General features: G+C 53.4%; 1 pseudogene across 1 annotated transcript in view; it reads left to right on the top strand.

Annotated features, from left to right (window-relative positions):
- The window catches only part of LOC311167681 (lathosterol oxidase-like), an 89,695-nt pseudogene that overhangs the window by 11,349 nt on the left and 53,053 nt on the right, over positions 1 to 25,293 (top strand). The window contains exon 3 of the transcript in view: positions 23,356 to 23,496. The product of the transcript in view is annotated as a lathosterol oxidase-like (transcript). The remainder of the gene's footprint in view (positions 1 to 23,355; positions 23,497 to 25,293) is intronic.

Here is a 25,293-nt window from a genome sequence, read left to right as displayed (position 1 = left end):
ATGGGGTGACTTCAGGGACAACCCACCTTGGGTCAGCAGAGCTCGCCCGGGGAAGCAATGAATTTTCCCTTCCTTTGAGAGAGTTTAGCTTGGCTCCCCTTTTCTTTGTCATGCCAAACCTTTCATCTTGGTGCCCGAAACCCGGAAGGCTGTGTCCCCTGACTCTGGGGCCGCCTCCCTGTCCCTGGGACTCTCCTCTCCATGGCAGACGCCTCACATCCACCACTGGCCTTGATCCTTGGGGTGAGTCACTGCCTGACCCTCCTTCCTAGGAGGCCCTCACCCCTGGTTACCCGGCTCCTCTCACCCCCATCCAGGTCGACTGTTCCATAAACCACGGGCCTATGCCAGTCGACCCCCATTGCTCCTGGTTCTGGATTTGAGGACGCCCGTGCAGCCCAGGTGTCCCAGTCCAGGCGACAACCTAGCGGTGGTGACGTCCCCCTTGCTCTCCTGCCCCTATTCCAAAGGCCAGGACCGGGTCGTGGGATGCCGCGATTCGGGGCCTGTGCCCCCATAGGTTAGATGAGGAGGTGAGACGCTGCGGTCCTGAGTCTGTACCCCCATTCGTTGGGGAGAGGAGCCCACTTAGCCATGGGGTTCACAGATTCCAAGCCGAGCCCGGCCACCCCTCTGGGACGCCTTCTCTCAAACCTCGATCTGCTGGGACTCGGGCCAGATCTGTGCTTCAGCGTCTCGTCTTCTCCTGCAACACTGCCCGGCCTCAGTGCCCATTGGAGAATGGCTCTCACTGGCCGGGACATGGCGCTTTCCATTTCACGGTCCTTACAGACCTAAACAGTCTCTGTCACCGCAATGGAACATGGTCAGATCCCTCATGTCCAGGCTTGCTTTCTCGTGCGCTCCAGTCCCTCCCTCCTGCAAACCGGTCGTACTTTCCAAGTCTCCAGACTCCTCTCACTCCTTGCCCTCTCCGGACCCCTCTTCTGCGTTCTCTGATCCTCTAGATGTTCAGTCTTCACCTCCTTCAGCTCCCCAGGCCTGCCCCCCCTTCCACCTCCCAGCCAGCACACCTGCTCTCACAATCGTCCTCTTTGTCCCCTTAGGGAGGTTGCGGGGATTGAAGGAGCAGGTGGAGTCCAGGATCCTTTCCCTCTGTCTGATCTCTCCCAGATTGAAAAGCGTCTCGGCTGTTTCACTAGGGACCCCACTACCTACACCAAAGAATTTCGTTCTCTTACCCAAGGTTACACCTAAGGTTACACCTATAACCTTCGGTGTCATGACTACACGTTATCCTCTCTTCCACCCTGACCTCTAATCAAAGAGAACGTGTTTTTCAGTCTGCTCGAGGCCACGCAGATCAGGCCATTTCACTGACACAACCATGCCCCAGGCCCTGAAGCAGGTCCCCGCCAGGAGCCTGGCTGGGAATCCCAGACTGACACTGACGCGGGTCGCGGGGGCAGGGCTCGCTGAGACGCTTCATCCCCTGCCTCTTAGCTGGGCTCCAAGCAGCAGCCGGTCTCCAAGGCAGTTTATTTTGACAAGCTGCGAGAGATCACCCAGTTCCACCCCGTACAGAGGAGTATGGTGACTACAAACAATGGCGAAGAGCATATGGCTGCTAGAACTTTTTATAAACCTACCCGGGATGCGTTGGTTGCATTACAACTGGCGTAGACAGAAGGACAGTTCAAAGCAGGACGGCTCTACGCAGACGAAACCCTTTGGAACCTCTGGAGGGATTGCCGGGTGGCTGGCTAAGAGCAGATGGTACTCCGTGGCCAACCTCCTCGCCAAGTGGGCACCTCCCCAGGAATGGCCAGAGGTAGATGGATTGGCGGGGAAGTTGGAACAGGCCCTGTATGAAATAGAAGAAACCCTGAATGCATGCAGTGCCCGCGAGGCGGCAAGAGCCGTGGGATGGGTGTTTCTCACAGCTCTGCTTGAGTCCAGGCAGAAAGAGCAATCTAGAATCCAGCAAGTATGAGATGAGATGCGGAAAGAGATGCAGAAACTGCAACAACATTTGAGGATTCTGGAGGAAGAAGTTCAGAGAAACCAACCCACCATTCCGGAGATGCCAGACTCAGAAAGGAAGGAGAGGGAGGCTGGTCCTTTGCCCCAATCTCAGCCATTAATGGCAAACCAACCTGCAATGCTGGAGATGCCAGATTCCTATGGAGAGGAGGAGGAGGCTGGTCCCATGCTCTGGGTCCACCTGGTGGTGACTCTGAAAATGAAGCAGCAGTGATCTATGGCCCCAAGGGGTCAGGCTGCTGGACCACCGCAAATGACAGAATTTACTACCTATCGACCATACACCCAGGCAGAACTGGTGGACCTGGGCAAACATTTCCACCAGAAACCAGGGGAAACCCTTGGCAGCCTGGCTGCTATGTTTAGGGGACTGCGGTGGATGGGATTATTTGCACAGCACAAGAGATGGACATACTTGACTGACTTTACACCCATCCTTGCAACAGAGGCTGCAGAACAGCCGATGGTGTTGCCAGGGCAACCACACCCTCCTGGAATGGATAATGGCTGCCATATGGACAGTATGGGCTGATGCGGGACACGTGCCGGACACAGTAAGAGGATGACAGACGTACGCCAAGCTGGTACAGGTCCTTCGGGAATTGGGCATGTGGCAGGCCATGTTTTATGTGAATACCTGTGGTCCTGACGACGAATGTTTCACAGCAGGGATGAGAGACTTGGTATTAAAGAATGCCCCCTCATCCTCATTTGGATCCCTCCTGGCAGTTCTGGCACCCTATGTGGGACGTCAGATACACGACGTCACAAGAATGATAGCCAGCTTGGGCGAAGTAGAGAGCCGGCGCTCTCAAACTCAGAAGGGAAAACGGGTAGTTGTTGAAAAGTCAAAAGGAATGCCAAGGAGGGAAAGGAAACCTCTTGGCATCAAAGAACCTATTAAAGTCACCCATAACCAAATGTGGACAGATTTAGTGAGAGCAGGTGCAGATAGCACTAAAATACACGCACAGCCCAATGCATGTTTGTTGCAATTATGGCAGCAGCTGCAAGAAGACCAGAGGGTCACGCCCATGAGAAGGACTGCTGGTCAAGGGCAGCCTGGAAGCTCCAGGCCTCAGGAGTGCGCCCTGCGCCTGGAAGACCATTTGCCGCCAACCTCATCCTCGGGTAATGGCCTGATCACCTTCAGTAGGGTGAGGGCCAAGGAACCCGTCCACAGGGGACGGGCGGGGACTGGAGGCCACATGTGGAGCTTGCCATCCACTGGTCCCCAACTAACGTGCAAAGCGTTTTAGCTCTGGTAGACACAGGAGCAGAATGTACTCTGCTCTATGGAAATCCAGGAAGATATCATGGGTCTACTTGTTGTATTGATGGCTATGGAGGCCAGAGTGTCAAGGTGACAACGGTGAGACTATCTCTGGGTATTGGGCGATTACCCCGGAAAGAGTATAAAGTATATGTATTGCCCATCCCGGAGTACATCCTGGGGGTGGATGTACTATGTGGCTTATGGCTAGAGACCACAGCCAGAGTGTTTCACCTTAGAGTGTGTGTGGTAAAGGCAGTGGTCAGAGGACATGCTAAGCATCCAACCATACAACTGCCAGTCCCTAGGCGAGTGACTCATACCAAGCAATATCAGTTGTCCAGAGGGAACAAGGAAATGATGGGCACAATATCAGAACTGGAGAAAGCAGGCATTGTGCGTACTGCCCACAGCCCCGACAATTCGGCGGTGTGGCAGGTGAAGAAGCCGATGGCTCTTGGCGCATGACAGTAGATTATCATGAGTTCAATAAGCTAGTTCCTGCCTTGCATGCTGCAGTGCCTTCGACAGCAGATTTGGTGGATCATCTGCTGGTGCCAATAAATGTCTTTTGCCGCTAGGTTGGTACCTTGCCTGGACTAGCTTGTGTTCTGTTGTATTTTGTTGTTATAGTGTGATGTGTACTATTTACTTTTGTGCGCCATGGCTGCGTTGTTTATGTTTGCTAAGAAACAAAATTGTCTATATGTAGATGGTCTGGCAGAAAACCCTGAGGGGGTGGATTGTAGGGTAAGGTAAAAAGTATGAGGCTTTGGGCCTCCCCGGTGGCACAGCGGTTGAGCGCTGGGTTGCGAAGCTGCCCGCGGCCTCTGCGGCGCCGGTTCGATCCCCGGCTGCTCCCCGGCCACCGGAGGAGGGTCCCACATGGCGCGCAGACCTCTCCTGCCGCCCGCTGCTCCCCTCAGCAGTGTACTTCGGTCCTTCTGCCTGCTCTGCTCCCCGCTCTGGCTCTGGTGAATTCTCTCACCTTCCCGCGCTTCTGACTGTACCCAGTGCATGTATAAACCAAACAAACAAATAATAAATAAATAAATAAATAAGACATGCTTCTAGAAAATTAAAAAAAAAAAAAAAGTATCAGGCTTTTGTGCCCTCCCGCCATTAGGAGAGATGACGGATCCCTGCGGGCCTGAATGCAGGCCTGATGGCGGCACCTGGAGTAGGGTGGGGGTGCGGTGTCGAGGGTGGAGGAGGGCAGTGGAGTGTGCGGAGGAGAGCGGCGACTACAAACAAGGGTGAGGAGCATGTGGCTGCTAGAACCGTTCATAAACCCACCCGGAATGGGTTGGTTGTGTTACAGTGGGGTCCTGGGGTTCACTCTGGGAAAGGTGTCTGCAGAGCTCCCCTGTCAGTGGCACACGGCGAGTTTTCAGGGCGAGTTTCTCCACGAGACAGAGACGGTAGTTACATTTAAAGACCAGGTTTATTAGGGAAAGGGGCAGGTTTTGCTAAGCAAGGCCTGCATGGTGGCTGGCAGGCAACCTTGACAGGTCACAGGCGGGCAGGAAGCTGCTGCCCTGAGGAGGGAGGGAGTTGGTAAGAAGAGGCACCTGCACAGTCCCAGGTGGGCAGAGGGAGTGCTGCCCTGAGCCAGTGCAGAGACTTTACAGACACAGTCCTCTTCTGTTTGGGGGGGGGGGGTCACTCCTTGTGAGCCCTCAGTTGGCTGCTGATTTTGGATAACCACGCAGAATCCAAGAGGGACCGGAGATACCAGGATGGGGAGTGGAGATTCCAGGATGGGCCCAATCTCTGTATCTTTTTTCTCTGGTCTGTGCTCCACTCCCTAGAGCATCTGATCCTGCTTGGGTCTCATGCCTTGTGATAAGGCCCTGGTGCCTAAGGGTCACGACCTCTACAGCTGGGTTAATGGTCATGCTATTACCCTCTATCCCTACCTCCTTGTGAGTCAGCTATGGTCTTAGGGCACCTCCGTTCCAGCCTTTCTATTCTGTCCGCCATCAAGGCCATTCCTATTATATTTTGTGAGGAGGGGAAGGTGGGTCCAGAATGCTGGGTGAGTACAGAGTATGCGGCTCTCGTAGCAATCAGGAAATTCATATCTTGCCAGTGACATCCAGGATTACCCCAGGCTCAACCACAAAGACCTCCTCACTGGGGAGCTGACGACCTCCTTGGTCCCTGTCACTTGTCTTCCAGGAGGTGGCAGTAGTCAGTCTGTTACAGGGCCCGAGAAGATCACCCCAGAACCCCCAAAGCTGCTTGCTCTAAATAGGTTCTGCCATCTGCCACATCAACACAAAACATGTAAGATTTTAATGGAAAGGAACTTTAACACAATTAGTAAACAATACAGAAAAGACTAAGAATCTGTTACAGGTCAGGGAGAAGGGCAGCCCAGGCACCACAAACCTGCCTGCTCTAGATGGGTTCTGCCATCCGCCGCATCAACATAAAACATGAGATTTTAATGAAAAGGAACGTTAATACAGTTAGTAAACAGTACAGGGAAGGTAAAGAATATAGTTTCTAAATCAAGCACCCAAAGTTACCTGTCCCCTCGTGGGTGAAATTCCACCCAAACAGGATAGGCCCAGAGCAAGGCCCAAAGCCTGTCCCAAGTCTAAAGCACTTTCCAAGGGGACCCACAGAAAAGGATCAGAAACAACCAGACAAGTTTGGGAGGAAAAGAGTAAAACGAAAATCAAGACAAAAACTGCCATTGTCACCTCCCCATGGGTCTCCTACCCACATCTGTGTTACCCAGTCCACGACCAAAAGGCAAGGATAGTTTCTTCATGTGTTTCTTGGCTCCATGCGCCTCCTCCAGGTCTCCTTCTGGCTCCATCCTGCTTCCTTCCTCAGTCTCCTCTGCAACTTCTTCTCTCCCTGCTTAGCTCCACCTTCCTTCGGGTAGAGCAGGGAACCTGGAACTTCCCCTTTGCCTGGGGACCACCCTATTATCCTGGATAACTCATACAGAAACACATATTTTAATTGTCTTAATTTTTTTAGGTGAGATGTCATTAAATTTTAGTTTTCTTATAACTAGAAGCAAAAAGTAAACCTGCAAGCTCAATGATTTTTAGAGAAAGTGATATTAATTATTTAACAAATTCTCATTCTTAAACTTAATAAAACCTTAGTTTTATATGAAATTTGGTCACCATTTAAATAATGATAAAAAATACACACACCAGACTTTGCAACAGACCACATGCTAGACCCTGAGAGGCGACCAGGCCAGGATATTGAGCCCTTGGGGGATCTGGTTCCCTACATTTGGCAATTACAAGTCCCAGCTCATACTGCTTATGGTCCAAATCCAGCCCGTGTGGTCTCTACCCATAGCACCTGACCCTACCACTCCCAGTCCAGACAGGGCACCAGCCTGGGTCACTCACCCTCAGGCTGCTCCTCCATGGGCTTGATGTATTTGGTGACCCCAGAGCCCACAGGATAACCATGGGCATTTTCTGTCTGACCCAGCAGGCCTGCTGGGCTCTCCTGTTGCTCTGGAACCGCACATGCAGGAGCAGATTCTAGTGTCCCTTCAGGTCCCCTGGTGACTGTTGGCTTCCAATCAGCAAATTGGCTGGGTTCTTGGCCTGTCCCATGGGCTTCAGGGGAGCCCTGTTAACTCCTGGAGAAGGTGCTGGAGATGCAAGAGGACAATCAGCCGCACACCAGACTTTGCAACAGACATATTGCACATGCTAGAGCCTGAGAGGAGACCAGCCCAGGATAGTGGGCCCTTGGGGGTCTTGTTCCCTGCATTTGGCAACTGCAAGTCCCAGGTCATACTGCTTAGGGTCCAAATCCAGCCCGTGTGGTCTCCTCCCATGGCCCCTGACCCTACCCCTCCCAGTCAAGCCAGGACACCAGCCTAGGCACTCACCCTCAGGCAGCTCCTCCATGGGCTTTATGTACTCTAGCCAGTTCCTATGGACATGTGCGACAAGCTCAATGTTGCGGGTGCACTTCAAACCGGGCTCTGCTCTGGGTGGGATCCCACAGGGATGAGAGGGCTATGGGAGGGTAATGGGACGGGCTACGGGAGGCCAGCAGCTGAAATGCACTCACTGGGCCTCCTCAGTTTCCTGGACACAGAGCACCTTCTGGGAGCAAACAGACACACCTGCTGGGTAGCACTGAGCTGGGGCAAGAGGGAGCACCATGACTCTCAGGGTCCCACCACCATCCAGGCTGACCCTGGTGTAGACATCACACACCTCCTGGGTGGGCCAGACCCTCCTTCGTTGAGCATGCACACACTCACTCTCACAGCTTGCAACCCACACTCACAGGGGGAAAGGGCGGGGTGGGGGGCATCAGAGCCCTGGCCCGGCCTCACCTGTCCCCAGGGTCCCCCTAGTTACCTTAGGAGCAGTGCTGCCTGCTAGCCTGAGATGTCGACACAGGCTCCTCATGACTTTCCTCATGACTTTACCCCTAGGCTACCATGAAGGCCCAACAACCCCAAATTTACATGTTCCATGTATACCACCTCTATTGTGTATTTGGGAAATTCCTAAAATGACAACTTATTTGGTTCCTTCGCTGGGAATCCCCCCACAGGATTAGCAACAGAGGCAGCAGGCAGGCGAGGGCATCGGGAATTGAAGGGCCAGGGAAGTGAATGGTTTGGCTAAAGTGTTTCCACTGGGGAGATGATTTTCTGCAAGTAAAAGGAGGCCAGGCCTATGAAGAGACTGGACTTCAAAGCATTAGACAACTTGGGTGAAATGAAACAAACTTTATTAGTATTTCCACAATGAACCAGAAACCTGAATGGAAAGAAAATGAAACCTCAACTTGAAACAATTAAAACCAAAAGATTTTGAACAACAAGACAAGACCCAGTTTTCTTGGGTGGGGACACGGTAGAAGCTAAACAAGGCATGTGGCTAGGGAGGAGGGCGAGGACAGGTTTGGGGTCAGCAGTGCTGAGTGGATGCACCAATTGCATTGGATGTGGACAGGCAGGTCCAGGGCCATAGGCCATGTCCTTGGAGGGGTGGTGTCAGGTGAGCACCCTCTATTTTGCTGCAGGATCCCTGCAGGGGCTGGTTCCCCAGGCAGGGCTGCTGCTGGCTTAGAACCCTCTCTTGAACCTTCAGGATGTTGGCCAGAGGTGGCTGTTCATTCTCTGGTTCCTCCTGCAATACTCCTGTTGCCTCAGAATCCTCAAAGAAGTGTGCAGGATCCCAAGTCAGAGGCCTTAATCAGAGACATCCTGCAGGGGAGGAGACAGAAGAAGGACCAGAGGGAGGGAGGGAGGAGCACAGGGGACTGCGGTGATGGTGCACGGGTGCCTTGCAGAAGGAAACTCTAGGGGACTGTATCTGATGGGGTGAGGGGGAAGCAAAGAGTGTTTGCAAGTGAAAAATGATGTAAAAAATAAGAAGAATATCAACAACAATACAATCAAGCCTGCGGGCTCCTGCTCCTGTCTTGGCTGCCCCAGCAGTGGGGGTGTGAACTGCCCACACTGGGCAGCTCCTGAAGCATCCTGGCCTATACCTGTCTCCCGCAGTGGGGCTGGTATGAACACACCAATGCCAGCATGCCCTGCTGGGGCCTGGCTAGGGCCTGGCTCCCCACAAACTGGTGGTGTGAGTTTGTGCCCACCAGGTTGTCCTGCCGTTTGTAGGTCCTGACCTGGCTTCCCCAACAGGGCTGGTATTAGTTCAGCATCTTGGAGACCTCCTGGGGAACTCTGGGGAGTTTCAGGCTGACTGTACAGGGGTTCAGTGACCTCGGAGGCACCGGGATCATCCTGGGCATTTTCTGCCTGACTCAGTAGGCCTGCTTGGGCTCTCCGGTTGCTCTGGAACCGCATATACAGAAACAGATTCTCCTGTCCCTTCAGGACCCCTGGTGACTATTGGCGTCCAACCCGCCAGGATAGTGGGCCCTTGGGGGTCTCATTCCCTACATTTGGCAACTGCAAGTCCCAGGTCATACTGCTTAGGGTCCAAATCCAGCCCGTGTGCTCTCCTCCCATGGCACCTGACCCTACCCCTCCCAGTCAAGCCAGGGCACCAGCCTAGGCCACTCGCACTTGGGCTGCTCCTCCATGGGCTTTATGGACTCCAGACAGTTCCTAAGGACATGTGCAGCAAGCTCAATGTTGGGGGTGCGCTTCAAACTGGGCTCTGCTCTGGGTGGGATCCCACACTAGGCTGAGGGAGGCCTGTCGCTGAAATGCACTCCCTGGGCCTCCTCAGTTTCCTGGACACAGAGCACCTTCTGGGAGCAAGCAGACCCACCTGCTGGGTAGCACCGAGCTGGGGCAAGAGGGAGCGGCCATGACTCTCAGGGTCCCACCACCATCCAGGCTGGTCCTGTTGTAGACATCACGCACCTCCTGTGTGGGCCAGATCCTCCTTCCTTGAGCACGCACACACTCACTCTCACAGCTCGCACACCCGCACTCATGGGGGAAAGGGAGGGGTGGGGTCATCAGAGCCCTGGTGTGGCCTGACCTGTCCCCAGGGCCCCCCTGATTTCCTTAGGGTCAGTGCCGCCTGCTGGCCTGAGACGTCGTCACAGGCTCCTCATGCCTTTCAGCAGAGGGTGACATGCGTTTCAGGGACCTCTTTTTGGGTCACTGTGGGGGGACCTGGGCATACAGCAAGAAAGCATGGTGCCTGGACCAGGAATACCAGTCACGTGAGCCGGGTAGAGTTTGTGTTCAGAACCCAGCTGCCTGGGGGCCAGCGTTCTGAGTTCTGTGCCTGGTCATCTCATGGAGGTGATGTCACTTCCTGGGTCCCCTTCTCTGGACTTCCTGCTCAGACAGATGGCCCCCCATCCCTATGGCTACCTGGGCCCTTCCTGTTCACCCTCCATGCCAGACCCAGTCCACAACACATACAGCAGCACAGCCTCCCCGAGCCCTTGGATGGCGAGTCTTAGCCAGGGCCCCTGCTGGGTACTCTGGCCTCTGGCTGCTGACCTGGCTCATCCTCCCTGCCAGGAAGCAGGCCCGGCAGTATCAGCAACTCCAAGCTTCTGTCTTCCATGGGCCTGGAGGAGCTCCAGAGTATGGAGCCTCTCCCTGGGGCAGTCCTGGGGAGTGGGCCACTCCTCTCTGCTGCCCTTGGAGGGTGGTTGGTGTCAGGCTACAGCACTTGGAGGGTTCCCCCTTGGGGAGGGCACCTGTACACGCCTCACCCAGGCTCGGCCAGCCCTGCTGGGGGCAGAGTCACCTCCCACCCAGTGTGCCTGTTCTCCTGAGAGGTGGAATCCACCCAAACTCAGCCCTGCTCCTCTCTGGCCGTGCCCTACAGGGGTCTTGTGGGCCCGAATCAAAGGGCCAGAGCCACACACATCCTGCGAGTGCCGGCCACAGTGTTCCCAGGGCGCCCTCCTTGCTCGCAGATGTCTGCTGACCCTGCCCGGCAGTGTTATTTACTGAGGGCTGGGTTACGGCTGGATGATGAGGCCCGAGGCATGGGGTGTCCACTCCTACAGTGATTAGCTCCTTGCTGTCCTGTCCACGCCAGCTGACTCTCCCTTTCTTCTGTCTCTGTGTTCCTCTCACTCTGATTTTCTCTCTGCCTTTTTGGTCCGTCCTCAACTCCTTCTCTCTGTTTGTCCCGGTCCTTCTCTTCATGCCTGTTTCTGCCCCAGTGTTCTGTGTCCCCCTCTGTTTCTCTCTGGGTTCCCCGAGTGGTGCTGACTCTAGCTCAGCTCCCCTTAGGTGATCAGACAGTCCCCAGGCCCTGTGGCACCCCCGTGAGAACAAGTTGGAGACGCCAGGGTTCTTCTGCCGGTCGGGCAGAGTTCATACAGCTGAGGGGCTGTGGGACAGGGTTGCTGGGAGGGGAGGGCTGGGTGTGCCCTGTGCTCTCCAGTGAGGGCAGTGAGAGTGAGTGAGGGGATGGCTGCACCCCATGGGGACACAGGCCCTTCCTGGCTCCAGGTTGCCTGAATGTTGATGAAAATGACCTTGATGGCCACAATCCATGTTGCGTGTAAATAAACTGGGCACTGGGAGGAGGCCCTGAATTGGGCCCTGGAGTCTGATGTAAGGTTTTGTTGATGGAACCGCCATCTAATTTTTTTTTTTTTTAGATTTATATTTTTATCCAAGCACTGGGGTACGGTCAGAAGTGCGGGAGGGTGGGAGAATTCCTCAGAGCCACAGTGGAGAGCAGAACAGGCAGACTGACAAAGTACACTGCTGGGGGAAGCAGCAGGCGGCAGGAGAGGTCTGCGTGCCATGTGGGACCCTCGCTAGGCGGCCGGGGATCGAACCGGCTCTATAGAGGCTGAGGGCAGATTTGCAACTGCTGTGCCACCTGGGAGGCCCCGATGGAACCTCCATCTAAACACATGGGTTGAGCTATCACGAAGCACAGAACCTAAACAGACGGCCTGCTGGGAGGCACGGGACAGCACTGTGCTCTGGCTGTTCTGGCCACAGTCCAGGCACCAGCCCTGAGGGCTGTTGACCCAACAGGCAGATTGACTGAATTACACTGCTGAGGGGAACTGTGGACAAGACATGTGGGGTCTGCTGCACCATAGATGGGTTTTCTCCCTGGCCTGGGCTCGACTCAGGACTCAGCTGTGACAGTGCTGAGACTTTACCCCTAGGCCAACATGGAGGTCCAACCAACCCAAATGGACAGATACCATGTATGTTACCTCGACTGTGTGGTGGGGATGATCCCGAAGTCACCATTTATTTGGTTCCTTCCCTGGGAATCCCCAGGCAACAATGGGAATAGAGGTGGCAGGCAGGTGAGGGCATCATGGCCTGAGAGGACTGGGCAGTAGTGGTTTGGCTAAATGGTTCCCACTGAGGAGTTGGTCATCTGCAAGGCCACAGTGAGGAGGAGGCCAGCCCTGTGAAGGGAATGGACATCAAAGGAGTGGACAACTTGGGTGAAGTGAGAACAACTTTTTTAGCATTTGTGCAGTGAACAAGAAACCTTGGAGGAGATACATGAAAATAACTAGAAATGAATTAGGAGACCAAGATTTGGAACTACAAGAGAAGGGCCAGGTGTCTGTGGGTAGAGGCCTTGTATAACTTAAAGGAGGGCATGTAGCTAGAGAGTTGGAGAGGAGAAGTTGGGGGTGCAGCAGTGCTGAATGGTCAGCTGCCCCTGATGTGGACAGGCAGGACAGGGGTTGTGGCAGCCTCTGCCGCTGAACACCAGTGAACTTACTGGAAAGAGGGAGGCTTTTACTCAGACACATAGAAAGTCAGAGTAAATAAGACCCCCTTCCCCTGTGCGCTGGACTGGACAGTCAATGACGGGTAAGATCGGGGGCAGACTAAAGAAGGCACTGGCCAGCCTCATGTCTGTGACTCCTGACGACCTAAGACAGGCGCAGTCCCCGAGGGGCTTCATCATGATAAACTTTGGCGTTCAGATCAAACAAGGCACACATGCCTATAAGCCTAATTTAGGCACCAAGCCCGCAGTAATTAACCCCTCCTTTGATGGAAACAAGGCTGCTAAGAACGTCACCTGCAAACAAGCCTGATGGAATTACCTACAAAGCAGTTTTACCATTAATCAGATAGCCATTGTTTCAGAATAAGTAGCAACCTAGCAACCTGTCTATAATCATACTACTTTTTCACTTACTTTGCTTTTTCTTTATATGTGTACAATCAGTTTCAGGAAATGCATGATAAAGAAAATAGTGTGTGGCAATAGTAGTTTTATAATAATCATAATACTTCTCACATGAGACAACACCATAAAAATCAAAATGCTTACGTAGAGAATATATTGCTCGTGATCACTAAAAGTAGAAGGTGCCAGTAGGTAAATATCAATGTTTTTGATCATTGTGGTTTTGGGATACGAATCAAGAAAAGCTAGCTTAAAGAGTGCTGTTCTGTATAAGCAAAAATGATTGTGTAGATTCAGTACCTGGAGATCGTTTACTGTGCCATGTCATGGATCAGCGATCACATGCACATGAATAATGCAGTAGATGTCTTATGCCTTACGAAGTATTTTATGCTGAGAAAGAATTAAATTGTATGAAATCATCTATTGTTAAAAAAGGTATAAAAGTGTATGATGATTTTGAGCAAATTACATTCAGATCTTCACTCTTGAAGTGTGTCTGTTTGTCATTTGTGTGTCTGTCTGTTATTTATGCGCCGATTCCTTGAGCATCCTCACAGTTTCTCAATCCTGAGACAGTCCTGCAAGTCTACCGCTGCGCTGGTCCGCGGCAAGGGGTGAGGAGCTGGGTCCCTTGAGGGTTGGTGTCAGGTGAGCACCCTCGGCTTGTGCTATGGATCCCTGCAGGGCCTGCTTCCCCAGGCAGGCTGCTGTTGCCTTAGCTCCCTCACTTTAACCTGCAGGAAGCTGGCCAGGGCTGATCCTCCCGCAGGCCTGGTGTGAGCTCAGGATCGCCTGCACAGGCTGCATTCTCCGGGGCACAGCCTTGCTCTCCCAGCGAGGGTAGGTGAGCTCAGCGCCATCCTCATGGGGTGCAGCATCCTGGTCATTGTCTGGTTCCTCCGGCAGCACTCTTCTTGCCTCAAAATCCTCAAAGAAGTGTGCGGGACCCCAAGTCAGAGGCCTTAATCAGAGACATCCTGCAGGGGAGGAGGGAGTAGAAGGACCAGAGGGTGGGAGGGAGGAGCACAGGGGACTGAGGTGATGGTGCACGGGTGTCTTGCAGAAGGAAACTCTAGGGGACTATATCTGATGGGTTGGGGGGAAGCAAATAGTGTGTATAAGTGAAAAGTGAAGTAAAAAATAAAAAATGAAGACTAAAAAAAAAAATACAATCAAGCCTGCAGGATCGTCCTCCTGTCTTGGATTCTCCAGCAGTGGGGGTGTGAACTGTCCACACTGGGCAGCTCCTGAAACATTCTGGCCTATACCTGTATCCCGCAGTGGGGCTGCTGTGAACACACCACTGCCAGCATGCCCTGCTGGGGCCTGGCTAGGGCCTAGCTAGGGCCTGGCTCCCCACAAACAGGTGGTATGAACTTGTGCCCAACAGGTTGTCCTGCAGGTTGCAGGTCCTGGCCTGGCTCCCCAGCAGGGTCTGGTGAGTGACCCCTGAATGCAGGGGGGCTAAGGCCAGTACCCCCACTGCCTCTCTGAGTCCTCAGTCACACCCATGGGTGGGTACAGCCTGGTCTTGCTGCCCCCAAAGTACAGCCACAGGCTGCTAGAGGCAGAGGGACGAGGTATCCTCACGGTCAGGGGCTGGGCTCGGGTCTGCAGCCTCACCGGGGCCCAGGCCAGCTTTCATCAGCAGCGCCCCACCTGCTACACAAAGCCCAAGGGGATCAGAGAGTTGGCAGTGTGTTAATGAGTCCCTCCCGGTGCCGGCACCCCACGACATCCCTTGCCTATGTTCTCTCGTTGACCTCTGGGGGGATCCTCATGATCTTCTGGTGGGATCCTGCCAGGAGCCTCTGATACAGATAAGAAAATCGCGGCTCAGAGAGAGGGAGCAGCTCGTCCCAGAGCCACTGCTGATCAGATGGCCGAGTCAGCATTTGAAACAAAGTCCGCTGCATTCCCAAGCCAGTGGCCTGACGTCCATTATTGCCAAACCCCAGAAACACTGCGGAAGACAACCCTTAGGTCCCCTGCCCTCAGATAAGGGATCTGGGTGCAGAGGGGTGTTATGATTCACCCAGGGCCATAAAGCAGGGAAGAGTGGCAGGCCGCTCTGAACGCTAGTCCTGCCGTCATCTTGATGCCACAGGGGGACTACCCTTGCCGTGCCAGCCTTGGGGAGGGTGCCCTCACTTTGAGCCTCGATATGTATCTCTGCTGGGACAAACGTGTCCTTCACATCCTGTGGGCTGCTGGGTTCTGGGTCCCAGAAGTAGCATCATCTCAGGGCTGTCACTGTGAAAAGTGGTGTGACTGGGCAAGGTACCAGGGAGGTGCTGGTTTTCCCTTCCCCTCCACAGCCACAGGATAAAGGGTTCAGGGGAACTTGAGGAGCCTGTCCCTCCCTGGGTGGCACTTGGGGCAGACCACCCAACTTGATAAAACAACTCGGTCCTCATGAAGTCTGAGGGAGAGGGTGTGAAAGGGGCCGGTGGCCGGCGTCGGGACAGCGTGGGGGGCAGAGTGTCTCAGGGACAGTAGCTTCTAGAACAGTGGTTCTCAATTGTTCACCAGGGAGCATTTGCAATGTCTGAGGTCCACAGCTTAGCGGCTGAGTGCTACTCAACCTACTGGCCAGGCTGGGTAGGTAGGGGCCAGGGAAGCTGCCCAACATCCTACAGGGCACAGAACAGCTCCCACAATTGAGCATAATCTGGCCCCCAATGTCATCGGTGTCAAAGTTGAAAAACCCTTTTCTAAAGCAACCTCCACGCGTCCTTCGCCTCCTCCAGCCTGGGTGGCTCCTACAGCTGGGCTGGGCCGCCGCTTGCCAGAGGTGCTCTGCCAGGTGGTATGTGTGGGGAGTGGGAAGGGGTCCAGCTGTACCCCAAATTCTTTAATAAATTAGATCACATTACTGTCCTGCTCAGAACCCTCCTGGGTCTCCCAGAGCTCCTCTGACAAAATCTAAACCACTTTCCGTGGCTGCAGGCCCTGGCCCGGCTGACCTTCCAGCCCACTGGCTGCCTCCCCCAGCGCACACCTCTAGGCCCATTGTCCTTAAGCACAGCCTGGCACTGGCGGGAATGTTCCTCCTTGCCCTCCTCAGGGCGGGCTCCTCTCTTCTCCTGTGTCTCCTCAGTGGGGCCTCTCCCGACCCCCCTGTGAGAGGCGGCCAAGCTCCCACCCCGCCCTTGTCCCGATCACGCTGGCTGGCCTCACCATCTGCTCGATGGACGCTCCACACGGGCAGGCTCTTCGCTGGTTTCATTCCCTGCGTACCAACCGTTCTGTCATGTTTTCATTACTGCTAGTATCCACCTGAATCCTTATGTGAATTTTCTTATTTTACAGCTTTCCTGTCTGCCTCCCCAACTACAGAATGAGCACCGCGAGGGCAGGAGCTACCTGGCTGGCTGTCTAGTTCCCCAGCACCTCGAACAACAGCCAGCAAGGGGCAGGTGCTCGACAAAAGGAGTTCCTCAGGAGTTGGGGTTCCCAACCCCAGCCACTATCCTTCCTGCCTCGGGCTGGGAGTGCCAGTTTTGCCATCGCCAAGGGAGAGAAACACTACCCCCAGAATAGGACACATTGCACCAGCAGTTAAGAACATGATCTGAGTTTGCCTCCACGAACACTGGCTGTGTGAAAGCAGCAAGTTGCTTAACTGCGCAGAGTCTGCCTTCTCCTCCATGGAAAGGGGATAAGAATAGAACAGACTTGATAGCAATGCTGGGCATCTGGCATGCAGTAAGAGGTGAATAAATGCTGGCCAATATATTTGATAGAAGCGATGCTCACAGCCCATCTGCCTGCCCCAGAGAAAATGACAAAGCCTTGGCACAGAGGCTGACAAGCACTCCTGTCCCCAGTGGCAGTCAAGACTCTGCTCTGCCCTTCCTGGTGACCGCCAGATGTGCAGTAGCTGGAAACTCACATTCTCGTGCAGGAAATGGAGATAATCGTGGCCCAGAGATCCCTGAGGCTGGCTCTGGAGCTTGCTTAGGTCGAGGGTGGACAGTGAGATCCAGGGACGTTCCCAGCAGGCAGAAGGCGGCACTCAGGTATTGGGAGGGGGCAGATGAAGCAGGCGAAAGGTCCAGCTAGAGCAAGACCATGAGGGGTGACGGAGCAGCAAGGGAGCCGCAAGCCCTAATGGGAAGCCTGTTACTGCCAGGCCAGCGGCAGGAACTGAGCAGAAGAGCGCGAGCCAAGGACATGGCTCCTGCTTGCAGGGCATGTGGGCAGGGTAGTCAGAGGCACTGCCATGGGGGTGGGGGGTACAGCTAGTACATGTTATAGTAGCTCAGTGAAGGCACAGAGCTCTGCGGAGGCCACCACATGGCACTACCCAGGGGTTGTCACTCTGTCTACCTGAATGGCACCAGTGGAGTTGGGCAGTGCCCAGCCTGTGCAGCACCATGACCAAAGTATCAGGATGAGCTGCCCAGAGGAAACAGTCTGATACAATATGACTCCAGAGAGAAAAGGATCCCCAGAGAATGCCCCCAAGCCCCAGGCAGGGCTAGCACCTACTGTAGCATCTGGGTACCCTCTGGATCCCTCCTAATCTGGTCTCTGAGAGCTTCAATGCATGGAGTCCACTGGTCTCCCCTAGAACTGCAACCATGTCTGAAAGGAGAGAAGTGGGGACAGATGGAGGGTATGATGCCACATAAGTTACCTGGCCTGTTCTGAGCCTTAGTTTCCTACCTGACGAAACGGGGATAATGTCCACCTGCACTATGAGGATTCACACCACACACATAGCAAATCAGAGCTCCCAGGGCTCAATAGAATCATAGTTATTATTACTGCTGATCTCTCTGGATAAGGTGGCTCTGGCTAGCAGTGTGCTAAAGGGTTTGTAAATCAGAATATCACATCTCTACCAACAAGTACAGGCTTTGGCATCAGTGTTGGTTGAGCCAGGGTGCAATCATTATATAGGTGATCTTGTGCCAACCTCTCCACATTTCCAACTTCTTCAGTGTCCTATGGGGTTAGTGTGCAAGTCAACAACATCATGCATACAAAACAGCACAGTGAGCAGCCAAAAGGAGTGCTTAGTGAGCACTTAATATCACCATTTTTAATAGGCGCAAAGCTAGAGAATGCTAGGCTGTTCCATTCGTACCTCAGCAAGCGTTTATGGAACATATATAAGGTATCAGGCAAAATCCCATGTGCTGCTACACAGTAGGACATGGTCTCTGACTTCAAAGTTTAATTTCCAGTGGGATGTTCTAATTTTGAAAGGTTCGTCAGGGGAAGACGAGGAGGGAAAGATGAGGATGACAGAATAAGTTTAAAAGGGGGCTTTATTGCGTTCCTGGACAAACTTCAGGGACCCAAGGTGGGGGCCGGTGAAGCCGCGCCTATTGTCAGGGGAAGGCAGGTGTTTATAGGATGGGGAGAGGGAAGCCGGGCTTGCAGTTAACAAGGAACAGTTGTTTTCTGATGGTATCAGCAGGTCCTCATTCTCGGCCCTAAGTGGGCTTCCTACCAGATGCCTTTTCACCCTAGTAGCTCTGGTTCCCGCCAGACCTTTCAAATTTGACGGGTGCTTATGAATCATCTGTTTAGTACAGAGGTTCTCCATGTGGCTGGGCAGCAGAATCTGCCAGAAAGTAGTTTACAAAGGCAGGAGCTCAGAGCCCTGGTCCTTCCTCCCTCCTCCCCCCTCGCTGGCAAATTCAGATTGAGTGAGTTTAGAATGGAACCTGAAAGGTCCATGCAAGAAGCCAGAATGCAAAAGCCCACCAGGAAGCCCACCTTGGGCAGGAACGCAGGAGCCTGCCTAGAAAATTCAGACAATGAACCCCTCCCCGCCCTAGAATCGTTTCCCACCCTTGCAAACCCAGTCTCCCACCTGACCTCTCCTCACCCTGTAAAGCCTGCCTTCCCCTGGCAACGTGTGCGACTCCACACAGGGTTCCCCACCTTGGGTCTGTGAATTTCACCTGGGGCACAATAAATTTTTCCTTCCTTTGAGGAAGCTTGGCCTGGCTCTTTCCTTTACCACACCGAACCTTTCATCTTGGTGCCTGAAACCCGGGAAGTCTGTGTCCCCTGGTGCCAGGGCCACCTTCCCGTCCCTGGGACCTCTCCTCTCCATTGCAGACCCTCACATCCACCACCGGCCTTGATCCTTGGGGTAAGTCACCTGCCTGACCCGCCTTCCTGGGAGGCCCTCACCTCTGGGTATTCAGCTCCTCACCTAACCCTCTCCCTCAGTCGGCTGTTCCCTAAACCATGGTGGGCCCACGTCAGCCGACTCCAGTTACACCAAGACCCTGGCTTTGGGGACGCCCGTCCAGACTAGGTGCCCGAATCCTAGGCAACAAAGGAGTAGTGGAGATGACCCTCTCGTTTGTTTGTCCCGTACCGAAGGCCAGGACGGAATCATGGGATGCCACGATTGTGGGCCTGTGCCCCCCGACGGCCAGATCAGGTTCGTGGGATGCTGACTCTGTGCCCCCGTTAGTTGGTGTAACGAACATATAAAACTTACAAGTAAAATTGACAATGTTAAGGTGCCTGCGAGCGCTGTGAGAGAAAGTAGCTGAGGCCACATACGGAGTGGTAAAGACTGATAAAGCAGACGGTGCCTGAGCCTAAACCTGGTAAGAAGGTATAAAAGGAGCAGCTCCCTGAAGCAGACTCAGAGCAGTCCTAACAACTGGCTCGGAGCAAAAGACTCACTGGAGGCTACTCTTCCAGAGTCCAGCTCGCTGCCTCCCTTTGGACTCAGACTCGCTCTCCAGCTGAAACCTCTCCTCGCTCCTGCTGCTAGCTCGCTCCCAGGTTTGGCACACCAGGAAACTTGCACTTTCAGGCTCTGCTCCCCGTGACCCCGGTGGCCTGCTCCCTGACAGCAGCCCAAGGGGTCTATCAGCTCAACACCCTGCACGACCATCCGCACTGCGTGCCCTCGAGCCTAGAGACTTCCACGGCCTAAGGACTTCCACCTTGGTGGAAGGCTGGGCTAACACACTTCGCGGCGACTATCTTCAGTCTAATGTACTTTGGGAACTTGGGGTTGGCTTGCCTGTATGAACGTAAGTGTGTGTGACTAATATAGGAAAAAATTTCTCTTTGAGAGCCAACTTCTGACTGAAGCTTATCTATCACGCTCGCGACAATGTATTGTTTACTAATTGTATTAAAGTTCCTTTCCAGGGCCTCCCTGGTAGCACAGGTGGTTGAGCGCAGTGCTGTGAAGCTGTCTGCAGCCTCTGCAGTGCCAGTTCGATCCCCACCGGCCTCGGAACAACCCACATGGCAAGCAGACCTCTCCAGTCTCGCCTACTACTCCCTTCAGCAGTGTATTTCATCATTCTGCCTGTTCTGTTCCCCGCTCTGTCTCTGGTGAATCCTCTCACCCTCCTGTGCATATGGACTGTACCCTGGTTCTTGCATAAATAAAAAATATATATATATATAAAAATATAAGTTCCTTTCCATTAAAATCTCATACGTTTTGTATTGACGCAGCCGATGGCAGAACCTATTTAGAGCAGGCAGGTTTGTGGGGTCTGGGGTGCCCTTCTCCCTGCATACCAGATATTTTAGAATGTGGATTTGAGGATAATCTTACGCACACAAAGTCCACCCAAATGGAACTGGCCCAGAGCAAGGCCCAGAAGCCTGCCCCAAGTCCAAAGCACCTTTCAGTGGGAACCCACAGGAAAGGATCAGAAACAACCAGACAAGTCTGGGAGGAAAAGAGCAAAATCAAGACAAGAACCACCATTGTCACCTCCCCACGGGTCTGTCACCCACATCTGTGTCACCCAGTCCACGACCAAAAGGCAAGAGCAATTTGTCCACATGTCTGTCAGTTCCACGTGTCTCCTCCAGGTTTCCTTTTAGCTCCATCTTGCTTCCTTCCTTCCTCCATCCCTTCTGCAGCTTCTTCCTCTCCCAGCTCAGCTCCAACCTCTCTTGGGTGGGGCAAGAAACCAGAAACCCCCTTTCCTGGGGACCACCCCATTGCCAGGACACAGTGCTTGGGAATGCAGAAGACTCCATTTGTACTTCCAGGTCAGCACAGCAGATATTTTAGACTGTGGATTGAGGATGATCTTAATGATTGCTGAATAGTTTTCCTTGTGTATATGTATCACATCTTCTCCATCCAGTCATCTATTTTTGGGCATTTAGGTTGTTTTCATATCTTACCTATTATAAATAGTGCTACAATAAACATAGGGGTGCCGTTTTCCTTTTGAATTAGTGTTTTTGTGTCCTTTGGGTAGATTCTTAGGAATGGAATTGCTGGATCATTAGGTAGATCCATTTTTAGTAATTTGAGGGTCTTCCACACAGCTCTGAATAATGTTTGGACAAGTTTGCATTCCCACCAGCAATATAGGAGAGTTCCTTTTTCTCCACATCCTCACCAGCATTTGTTGTTTCTGTTTTTTTCATTTTTCATGTGGGCTTTCTCACTGGAGTGAAGTGTACCCCATCTTCTTGATTCAAGATCCCCTGATTTAAAACACAATGAGAAACCACTTCACACCTGTGAGAAGGGCCCATATCAAAAGGACCAGACATAACAAGAGCTGGCAGGACATGGAGACAAGGGAACAGTCCTGCACTATTTTGGGGAATGTAGACTGGTTCAGCCCTGCTGGAAAATGGTGACCAGGTTTCTTAGAAAATTAACTGAGCACCTGCCATAGGACCCAGCAGGCCCATTCCAACGTATCTACCCTGCCTCAACAGCCCATGAGAAGTTCTCAGCTATGAAGGAAGACTCAAAGTCTAAATGAATTAGCAGCAGGGGGAGGCTGGGGAGAGACCTCTAGGGCGGCTCTGCCTCTCACTTTCCCAACCCAAGCTCTTATTAAAGATATGAACAAAGGGATAAGGAAATAGTTTGCAATTGTGTATATGCTTATACAAATGAATAAGTTACTGCAGGAACAAGTTTTTCTAGTTAGTAGGGATCATGCCACAAGTCAGCATGTCCTCAGGGAACAGGAGTTCATTTGGGGAAGAAGTTCTGTTTGCAGAACTTCTAACCTCCTGGAACCTCCTGTGCAGAGTAAGCAGGTGCTCTCAGGGACTCCGGCTCCCTTTAGGGCGGCAGGCGCCAGCACACCTTCAGAGGACGTTACACTACTTCACAGGAAAACTGCACCCCCCTGATCACTGCAGCACTATTTACAGTAGCCAAGCTGTGGAAGGGGTGGTACATAGGTAATAGAATACTCATCATCAAGAAACATGAACTAATGCCATATGGGGCAACATGGATAGAGCAAATGGAAATAAGCCCAAAGGAGAAAGACAAATATGTCACTTAGGTATGGATATAGAGTAATTAAACAAAGGGCTAGATTAAGCCAAACTTAAAAGCTATCCCTTGAGTCTCTTAGGTGGTGCCTGACTACTGGCTGGGGCTGCAGACCAGCCCAGACTTCCTGGCCTGGCAGCGCTGGATGGCAGACAGACCCTCTCTAGTTTACATCAAACTCATTTGACAACAAAGCCTGACTCCAGCTGACTGAATCCCCCATTGTGTATTGTTTCACCTACACCACCACTGGGTCCCCAGCCTCTGCTGTTTGCTGGGTCTGAGATGGATCTTGTACTTGATGCTGCATGTAATTTATTTCTTTGTTTGTTTTTAAGATTCATTTTTTATTTATTTATGCATATAAGAACTGGGGTATAGGCCAGAGGTGCAGAGGGTGAGAGGATTCACCAGACACAGAGGAGGGAGCAGAACTGGCCAATCTACTGAACTCCACTGCTGAGGGGAGTAGTGGGTGAGACAGGAGAGGTCTGCTGCCCTCTGTGGGTTGCTTCCTGGCCAGGGATCAAACTAAGATCTAAGAAGTGTTAGCACTCAGACTTAAACCTTATGCCACGAGGGAGGCCCTGTTTTTAATATTTTTTTTTACATCTCTGATACTATTGATAATAGTGTGAGGTCTCCTGCTTCTCTGCTTTCACAACAAACACACTCCTTCCAGCACGTGGCTCAGGTCGGGTTTACACGTGTCTTTGTCACCTTTACTCAGTGTCCATCTCTCATGACAGAGCAAGCTCCACGTCTCTGGGGTCCTCTCTCTGATCCCCATTGTGTCTGCAGGGGAGGCAGCTTGGGGAGGCAGGAGCCAGCCAGGGAGAGGGATGTTGGGAAGTGATGAGGAGGCAAAGGCAGAGAACACTTGGGAGATGCTCCCTGGTTCACTGAGAAAAGCATTTCTCAAAGTGTGGTTGTGGAATCCTTGAAGTCACCCAGAGCCTGTCACAGGAGCCACGAGGTCAAAACTATTTTCTAAACGTCACTTAGACACCATTGGCTTTTTCACTATTTTGCCATCTGCTGAGGTAAAAATTACTAAAAATGGAGCTTATATTACTAACTGCAGTTTTTCTTCACAACTACTTACCTCAGAAACACATCTCCAAGCCAGTTCCATTTCAAAGTGTCATGGTTGAAGTATTAAAAATTATCCTGGGCCCCAGCCCCACCAGCGGGCAGGATGATGAGCGGCGCCCACCGCCCCGCAGCCCTGCGCCGAGACCCAGGCCATCGCCGACCAGGGGAAGGCCCAGCTGGAAGAGAAGGAGAACCAGACGTTCCCCAGGTTCAAGGCTGTGGAGTTCAAGAGCCAGCTGTTCGCAGGGAGGAACTTCTTCATCAAGGTTCAAGTGGGCAAGGAAGACTTCATGGCCTTGAGTCTTTTGGAGCCTCCCCCACCAAAACAAGCCCATCCCTGTCCAGCTCTCAGACCAGCAGGACCAGGCAGGACTAGCTCTCCCACTTCTAGCCCCAACTGAGGCCCCTCCCCAGCTGCCTTTCCATGCCCTGCCAGCTGCACAGACCTGCTGGGGGAAGGCCATCCTGCTCACAGTTCCTTTTGGGCTTCCCTCCCCATCAGCGATCTCCAGAATACAATAGTTTCTTAACTCTCTAAAAAAAAAGTCATCTTCATTATTCTATCATCCTCAAATCCACATTTTACAGCACCTGATGCGATGACACGCAAGTGCACACACAACACTCCTGCTGCGTTCCCAGCTGTTATGTGCCAAGAAAAATATTTGCATGAGATGAATTGGACTATTTTTCTTTTTTTGTAGGCAATACCATCTTCACATGAAGGAATGAATGACAAAATCTGTGGCTATTTGATTTGGTTAATGAGCAGACATTGTCCTGAAAATGAGTGCTGGGCATGGGGCCCCCAACCTCCTCCTGCTGCTTCTCTCCAGGGCTCTGGCCCAGACAGACACCTGGGCTGGTGAGTGCAGGGTGGAGGGAAAAGGCTTCTGCAGAGGAAGCTGCTGCCTTAGGCCCCTCTGTCACCCCCGTGGCGCCCCTCAGTCCTGGTCCCTTTCTGTCCCCCCACCCTGCCTCCTCCTTTTGTGCCCTGAGTCTTGCCCCTTCTGGACCCGCTGCCCATGTTCAGTCTCTGGAGCTCCCTCCCTCCTGGACACTTTCTCCCCTGCCCCATCTCCCCGGGACTCAGGACCCGCCCTGGGAGGAGGGTCCGCCCGGCTTCACCCCTCCCCGCCCCCAGGCTCCCCCTCTCTGAGGGTGTTAGAAATGGTGATGTCCCGCCCGGCCTCGGGGAGCCCCGGTGCATCGCGGGGGCTACGTGGACGACACGCAGTTCGGGGTTCGACGGCGACTCCCCGGGCCAGAGCGCGGAGCCGCGGGCCCCTGGGCGGGCGGGCGGGGCGGGAGGGTCGGGCGAGGAGACGCGGCTCCGCAGACACTCGGCGCGGAGGCTCCAAGCGCTCCTGGAGGCCCCGCGCGGCCGCCGCAGCCAGAGCCGGGCCGGGGAGCAGCGCGGGCCAGGGCGGGTCACCGCTCCCGCCCCACCCCCCGCCCCGAGTCTCGGGGCCCCGTGACCCCCGAGGCCGTGGCCCCTGCCAGGCCCCTTGACCAGGGAAGAGCCCGCGGGACTTTCACCCTTTAGGTTTTATTTAAGTTTGGGATTATTCAGGGCGGGAGATCGGGTGCGGGCGGGAGACCACGGGGTGACTGAAGGGCGGGGCTGAAAAGGGGCTGCGGGGCTTTGATCTCCCTAAGGCGCGCACCCCGCAGGGAAATGGAATCATGGTGAGGAAGCGCCCCCTTCTGGCCAGAGAGGGAGCTGTCGGCCTCGTTTTCCAGCTCTGGGATGGAGACTGGCCTGGAGGCTCCTACTTTTTCTGAAGGACAGTTCAGGAATCCAATTTCTCCTGAGAAAGAGGGGAGACCACCCCTGAAATCACCCTGCACAGGACCCTTTTCACCAGCAGCCATCTTAGGAGCAACGAGTTTCTCTCTCGAGATCTTGTTTTTTGGTGAGAGAGCATTTTTGGAGATCTCCCTCCTGCCTGTCTGTGTCATCACCCTCCACCCAAGTCAGCAGCAAAATGCTCAGAGACCTGCATCCCACCCTGGGCTCTCACCTGCTATCCTGGACTCCCAGACCAGGCTGGTTTCTGGGGTTTGTG

The sequence above is a fragment of the Talpa europaea genome, assembly GCF_964194135.1.
Source record: "Talpa europaea genome assembly, chromosome: 2".
Classification (NCBI taxonomy): Eukaryota; Metazoa; Chordata; class Mammalia; order Eulipotyphla; family Talpidae; genus Talpa; species Talpa europaea.
The sequence above is the reverse complement of the archived record's forward strand: the minus strand, read 5'-3'. Positions and strand labels throughout refer to the sequence as shown.